A 7,085-nucleotide genomic window follows, 5' to 3' on the forward strand; every position below is an offset into this window, starting at 1 on the left:
TTACAGAAATTTATCCATCCTCACTAAATTTTCCAGTTTGTGTGCATAAAGGTGTTCATAAGCAGCCTTGAATGATCTTTTTTATTTCTGTGGTATTGGTTGTAATATCTCTTGTTTTGTTTCTAACTGAGCTTATTTGGATCTTGTCTCCTTTTCTTGGTTAATCTCACTACTGCCCTATCAATTTTTTGATCTTTTCAAAGAACCAGCTTTTTGTTTATCTTTTGTATTTATTTTGTTTCAATTTCATTTAGTTCTGCTCTGATCTTTGTTATTTATTTTATTCTACTGGGTTTGGGTTTGGTTTGTTATTATTTCTCTAGTTCCTTGAGGTCTGACCTTAGATTGACTATTTGTGCTCTTTCAGACTTTTTGATGTAAGCATTTAGTGCTATGAACTTGCCTCTTAGCACCACTTTTGCTGTGTCCCAGATATTTTGATAAAGTTGTATCACTATTATCTTTCAGTTCAAAGAATTTTTAAATTTCCATCTTGATTTCATTATTGACCCAAAGATCATTCAGGAGCAGGTTATTTAGTTTCCGTGTATTAGTATAGTTTTGAGGGTTCCTTTTGGAGCTAATTTCCAAATTTATTCTACTATGTTCTGAGAGGGTACTTGATATAATTTAAATCTTCTTAAATTTATTGAGACTTGTTTTGTGGCCTATCATATTGTCTATCATGGAGAATGTTCCATGTGCTGATGAAAAGAACATATATTCTGCAGTTGTTGGGTAGAATGTTCTGTAAATATCTGTTAAGTTCACTTGTTCTAAGGTGTAATTTAAGTCCATTGGTCCTTTGTTGACTTGCTGTCTTGATTACCTGTCTTTGCTGTCAGTGGAGTACAGAAGTCCCCCACTTCAGCAGGGTTGTTCTGTCATGAATTGCTGTAAGGTCCTGAGCTGGTTGACCTCCAGCCAGAGAGCACCAGAGCTTTTGGCCTGTCTCATGGAATTTGCAGCAGCCTGCTGCTGCTTTCAAAGGATCTGTGATTTCTTTCAGTTTTCCTAGTACACTCCTGTGATGGTTTCTGGAGCAAAAGTCCATGACATGAGTCTCCACACACTGTTCTGTCCATACAGATGGGAGCTGCACATCAGCCCTGTCTCCTATCCGCCATCTTCCCTCACCGGTTTTTTTTACTTCAACAATAGATCGTCAGCCTAATGTAGATGGGCTCTACCACTTACAGCAAGTGCACATTACTGTTCAGGTAGACCAAAGTCAAATCATGGTGGAAGGTAAAAGGGAGGCAAGGCACATCTTCACAGGGCTAGAGAATGAAGAAGAGAGCCAGAATTTATTATGTGAGATAATAAAATGGTTTTTTTGTATAAACTATTTCAAATTGTTTTTTCTGTTATTTGTAGATGAAAATATCATTTATAGGTTTCTTATTTATTTTTCTTGTTTTATTGCATTGACTAGATCATCCGGTTTGGTGTTGTATAGCAGCATCAAAGCAAGCATCCTTGTCCCATTCCTGAGGTAATAAGATTACCTCTAAATTCACCACAAAGTATGGTGATAGTCATAGGATTTGGTAGTCCCTTTAACTAAGATAGAAAATTTCCCTTCTATAGCAAGCTACTGCAAGTTTTTTGAAAATCTTAACAGGTGTTAAATTTTTCAATTTTTTTAGCATTTATTGATATAATCAGATGCTTTAATTTGTGCATGTAGCGAATTATATAAACTTTCTTTTTGTTTATTATTATTATTATTATTATTATTATTTATTTTCTTAGAGACTGGGTCTTACTATTTTGCCCAGACTAGTCTTGAACTCCTGGGCTCAAGTGATCCTCGGCCTCCCATAGTGTTGGGATTACAGGCATGAGCCACTTTGAGGGCCAATGTGTTTGTTTTTATCAACATTCAGTTTTCCATGCCAATAATGATCCTGCAAACATTATGAATGTTCCTAAAACTCAGTGGACTTTCTGTAAGAAGTATGGCAAGCACCAACCCCACAAAGTGACACAGTACGAGAAGGGCAAGGATTCTCTATATGCCCAGGGAAAACGGCCTTGATGGGAAGCATAGTGGCTATAGTGGACAGACTAAGTGGATTTTCCAGGAAAAGGCTAAAACTACAAAGAAGACTGTGCTAAGACTTGAGTGCATTGAGCCCAACTGCAGATCTAAGAGAATGCTGGCTATTAAGAGATGCAAGCATTTTGAACTGGGAGGAGATAAGAAGAGAAGGGGGTCAAGTGATATAGTTCTGAGTGTCATCTTTTCTTTTATTATGAAGACAATAAAATCTTGAGTTTATGTTAAAAAAAAAAAAAAGATTCAGTTAAGATTCTTACATGCAATCGAGTGATGTTTTTTAGGTAACTCTTAATCTGTAATCCCTCCCAACCACACACAAATACACACTTTCTTTTTTGCTTGGAATATATTTTTTGGATCTTTTGTTTTGTAGAATGTCCTACAGTCTGGATTTTGCTGATTATCTTTCTGTGATAGTGTTTAACATGTTCCTCTGTTCCCTGTTTTTTTTTTTTTTTAATAGAAAGTGGCCAATAAGGGTGTTTTTTAAAAAATTATTTCATTTCCATATTCATAAACTTAAGTATATTTGAAGTGTTTTAATCATTGTAATTATCATTTTTATTAATGCATGATTGTTGCATCTTTAGCCAGTAAAAGCCTCTTCAGGTTGTTTCCTAAGCAATTTTGACACTCTCTCTGTAGTCTTCAGCTTTCTTGCTTAAGATATGACATGTTGGTCTAGGCTCATCTTGTATATTTCTTGTCCCAGACCTGGAATCAGCCTTTTTTCAAGGGAACATTGATTTCGTGTGTATGTGTGAAATGATGTTTAGAAACTACTATCTAGTTACCAGGGGTGCTGACTACTGCTAGGTAGATCCACTTTCTAAACCTTCCTTGAATTCTGTTTTATCTGATTTAAATATAATCACACATTTTTTCATTGGAATATCCTTTTCCATCACTTTATTTTCAAACTTCTCAGATGATTTTGTTTTAGATGTGTCTCTTATAATGGTTTTCAAACATCCAATCTAAAATTCTCCTTTTATCCATGGGCTTAACCCAATCATATTTAATGTGATATTGAGACATCTGAACTATTCCTCTCATTTTATTTGTCTTTTCTACTTCTCCTGGATTTTTTTTTATTTCCTTTTGCCTTTTGCAAAATCAGTGAGTTTTCTTTGTCTTATTTTGTCCTTCTCAAAATTTAAAACTTGCACCTGTAACTTCTTCTAGTGGTTATCCTAACTTATATGAGTTTTACAATAAATTTTACTGATTTCTTCAATAAGATACTGCTTCATGTATTTCTTTTTTTGTTTGTTTGTTTTGTTCTGTTTTTGTTTTCTGGTTAAGTTCATTCTCTCTTAATTCATTGTGGATGGTAAATTTTCCAGATCCTTGAATATTTATAAATGTATTTTTTTTTGCATTTACACTTAATAGTTTAGCTGGATGTAGAATTCTAGGTTTGTAACCATGTTCTCTCAAAATGTTGAAGATGTATTTATATTGCCTTCTTGTATGCAATGCATTTTTACTGAGAATTCTGATATTAGTCTTTGCAGAAAAATTTTTAAAAATCTTTGGATGCTTTTAGAATTTCTCCTTACACTTGTTCGAAAATTTCACTATTTGTATCTAAGTGTAGTCATTTCTATTCATCCTACTCAGTTTTCAACTGGAAGATTTGTGCTTGTATTCAACTCTGGAAATTTTTCTTTTAATATGTTTTTAATTTTTCCTCTCTCTCATATTTTCAATTTTTTATTTTCTTTTGGAATGTGAATTGATAGATTTGGGAGCTTTGGTTCTACCCTCCATGTTTCTAAACATTTCTTTCATGATTTTTCTCTGTCTTCTTATACTACATTCTGGGATAATCTCTCAGCTATGGTTTCTAGCTCAATAAACTGCTCTTCATCCATTTTCATTCTACCATTTCCCTCTCTTCTGAATACTTTTCACTTCCAAGATCCCTATTTGATTCTTTTTCATAATTTCCTTCTTGTCTTATGGATTCAATTGTCTTTTATCCCTGTGATGAAAGGTTCATTATACTTCTCTTAAAATCACCTTCCGCAAGTTCTAGTATTTGTTTCTCAGATATTATAGTCATTTGTTTCATTTCGTGCTTCTCTTTTACGATGTGTTAGTAATTCTTGGCTCTGTGCACATCTTCTCCTTTGAGATTCTCTGTTGCCCTAACTATGGGAGCTTTTTATTGCAACCTTCTTCCAGCAACTGTGGAGGAAGATGATGGGGATGGGCCTAGATGTAGCCTTCTGAGTCTGAAGAGACTGTTTCTCCTGGGTGTCAGCAGCCTACTAAGACATTGCCTAGGGACATAAGGATTTCCCCTCACTTCTGAGAGCAGAGATACCTCTGCTAATCACTGCATACACAAAGTAGAAAGTAGGAAGGGGCAGAAGTATCAGGCTTCTCCTACCCAAGTGTACAGTACTGGGTTAAATAGTAACCCTGCACAATTCATGTTCACCCAGAGTCTTATTTGGAAATATTGTCTTTACACAGAGACTTGGTGTCTGTGTCCAAATCACTATCTCTGTCTTCCCAGTGGGGAGAAGACCATATGAAGACAGAGATTAGAGTGATGGGTGCACAAGCCAAGCCATGCCAGAGACTGACAGTAACCACCTGAAACTAGAGCCTTCAGAGAGATCAGTTGCCTGCTGACACCTTGATTTTGGACTTCTAGCCTTCAAAACTATAAGAGAATGAATATCTATTGTTTAAGCGTCCCAGTTTGTGGTACTTTGTGATGGATGCCCTAGGGAACTGATACATCAAGTAACCTTACCAATCACTCCTGTCCCACTCTCCACCCATTTTTCATCTTTCCAATTTTTAACTGTAAGATTCTCAAGTTCGTGATAATGTAGAAGCCTTTTCCATCTCTCTTATAGGTGACAATAACAAACTGACCCCATATCACCCCCTGCTTTTAGCCAAGAGAAAGAAATTTACCATAAGACGGTCTTTCCTACTTGGTGCACTTGCAGTTAAAACTCAGTGTTCCCTCCTAGATATCAGGTCATTGTGATTCCACTCTTTGAGTCTCAGTTGATTCATCTAGAAAATAGGAATGATGATACTACCTCTTACCCAACAGAATTATCGTGAAGATCCATAAAGATAAGTGCCTTCGTCCATTTTCTATTGCCTTTTTTTTTTCTTGTCTTGCTCTGTCAGGCAGACTAGAGTGCAGTAATGCCATCTCAGGTCACTGCAACTTCCCCCTTCTGGGTTCAAGCAATTCTCGTGGCTCAGTCACCTGAGTATCTGGGATTACAGGCATGTGCCACCATGCCCAGCTAATTTTTGCATTTTTGGTAAGGAGGTTGTTTTGCCGGGCTGGTCTCAAACTCCCGGCCACAGGTGATCCGCCCACCTTGGCCTCCCAAAGGGCTGGAATTATAGGCATGAGCTACTGCGCCCAGCCCATTTTCTGTTGGTTCTAGAATACCTGAATCTGGGTAATTTATAAAGAAAAAAACAATTATTTCTTATAGTCATGGAGGCTGAGAAGTCCAGGGTCAAGGGGCCACATCTGGTGAGGGCCTTCTTGCTGGTGAGGACTATGCAGAGCCCCAAGGTGGCATCGGGCATCACGTGGCGAGGGGGCTGAGGATGCTAGTTCAGGTCTCTCTTCCTATTCTAATAAAACCACCAGTCCTACTCCCAGGATAGCCCACTAATCCATTAACCCCCTGATCAACTAATCCCTTCATGAGAGCAGAGACCTCATAACCCAGTCACCTCTTAAAGACCCCCTCCTTAATATTACCATGTTGGAGATTAAATTCCAACATAAGTTTTGGAGGAAATAAATATTCCAACCATAGCAATAAGTTTGGTAAACCTCTTGCAACAGAGCCTGACTCAGAGTTGGGGCATTATATTTTCCTTATGCTAAGTGCCACTAAGATAATATTAGCAACTATGACACATATAGAAAGTAATACGTGTCATCACAACTTTTGCACTGGCTACTCTATTCTGTGAAGATACCTTGAGAAAATAACATAAACTACTGAAACTTCTTTATGCTTGAAAAATGTTCATCATAGTAATCCTTTAAAAAACACTGGCAGTAACCTGAATAGCCAAAATTGGGGGAATGATTACATTAATCTGCATCTTCCAATGTATATTTTTTTACTGTGCAAATGTTCTTTATCAATTCATGTATATAAATATACTTATAAAACTTGTAGTATTTTAAAATATTTTGTAATTTCATTTTCTTTATATTTAACAGACACATGTAATGCTTATTACATACCAGGCACTGTTCTAGGCATTGTTACAGGCACTTTCAAAAATATTTAGAATATTATAAATATTAGTTCATTGATATATGTTTTACAATTTTTTGTGAAATTTTTTATGTTTAAAAAAGTATTACAGTTCTACAAAAAATATTAATTTAATATAATCTTCAATAATATTCATGTTGTTAAGACAAAATTCAACTTTCTGTTTAACATGTGACACATACTTTAAATCAATAATGTAAGACAAAATATAGTTTGTGATTTACATTTTGAAATGAAATTATTATGGTCAGTTTAGGGACCAAGACTATATTCAGTATAGATTAAAAGTAACTACATGCAGCTGGGCCCGGTGGTTCATGCCTGTAATCCCAGCACTTTGGGAGGCTAAGGTGGGTAGATCGCCTGAGGTCAGGAGTTCAAGACCAGCCTGGCTAACATGGTGAAATCTCGTCTCTACTAAAAATATAAAAATTAGCTGGGCATAGTGGCACATGCCTGTAACCCCAGCTTCTCGGGAGGCTGAGGCATAAGAATCACTTGAACTCAGGAGGCAGAGGTTGCAGTGAGCCAAGATCAAACCACTGCACTACAGCCTGGGCTACAAAGTAAGACTCTTTCTCAAAAAATTAAATTAAATTAAATTAAATTAAATTAAATTAACTACATGTTATGGCAGTTAAATGGACAAAAGCTATTGTGATTGCCTAATGTTTAGAATTTTTGCATTTTAGCTTAAAATATCAACTTTTTTAATTAAAAATTTCTTTTCA

General features: G+C 36.0%; 1 pseudogene; it reads left to right on the top strand.

The window, feature by feature from the left end:
• The first annotated feature begins 1,921 nt into the window (after window positions 1–1,921).
• Window positions 1,922–2,470, top strand: LOC119626765 (large ribosomal subunit protein eL42-like; annotated as a pseudogene).
• Window positions 2,471–7,085: the final 4,615 nt, after the last annotated feature.

The sequence above is a fragment of the Chlorocebus sabaeus genome, chromosome 17 (genome assembly GCF_047675955.1).
Source record: "Chlorocebus sabaeus isolate Y175 chromosome 17, mChlSab1.0.hap1, whole genome shotgun sequence".
Classification (NCBI taxonomy): domain Eukaryota; kingdom Metazoa; phylum Chordata; class Mammalia; order Primates; family Cercopithecidae; genus Chlorocebus; species Chlorocebus sabaeus.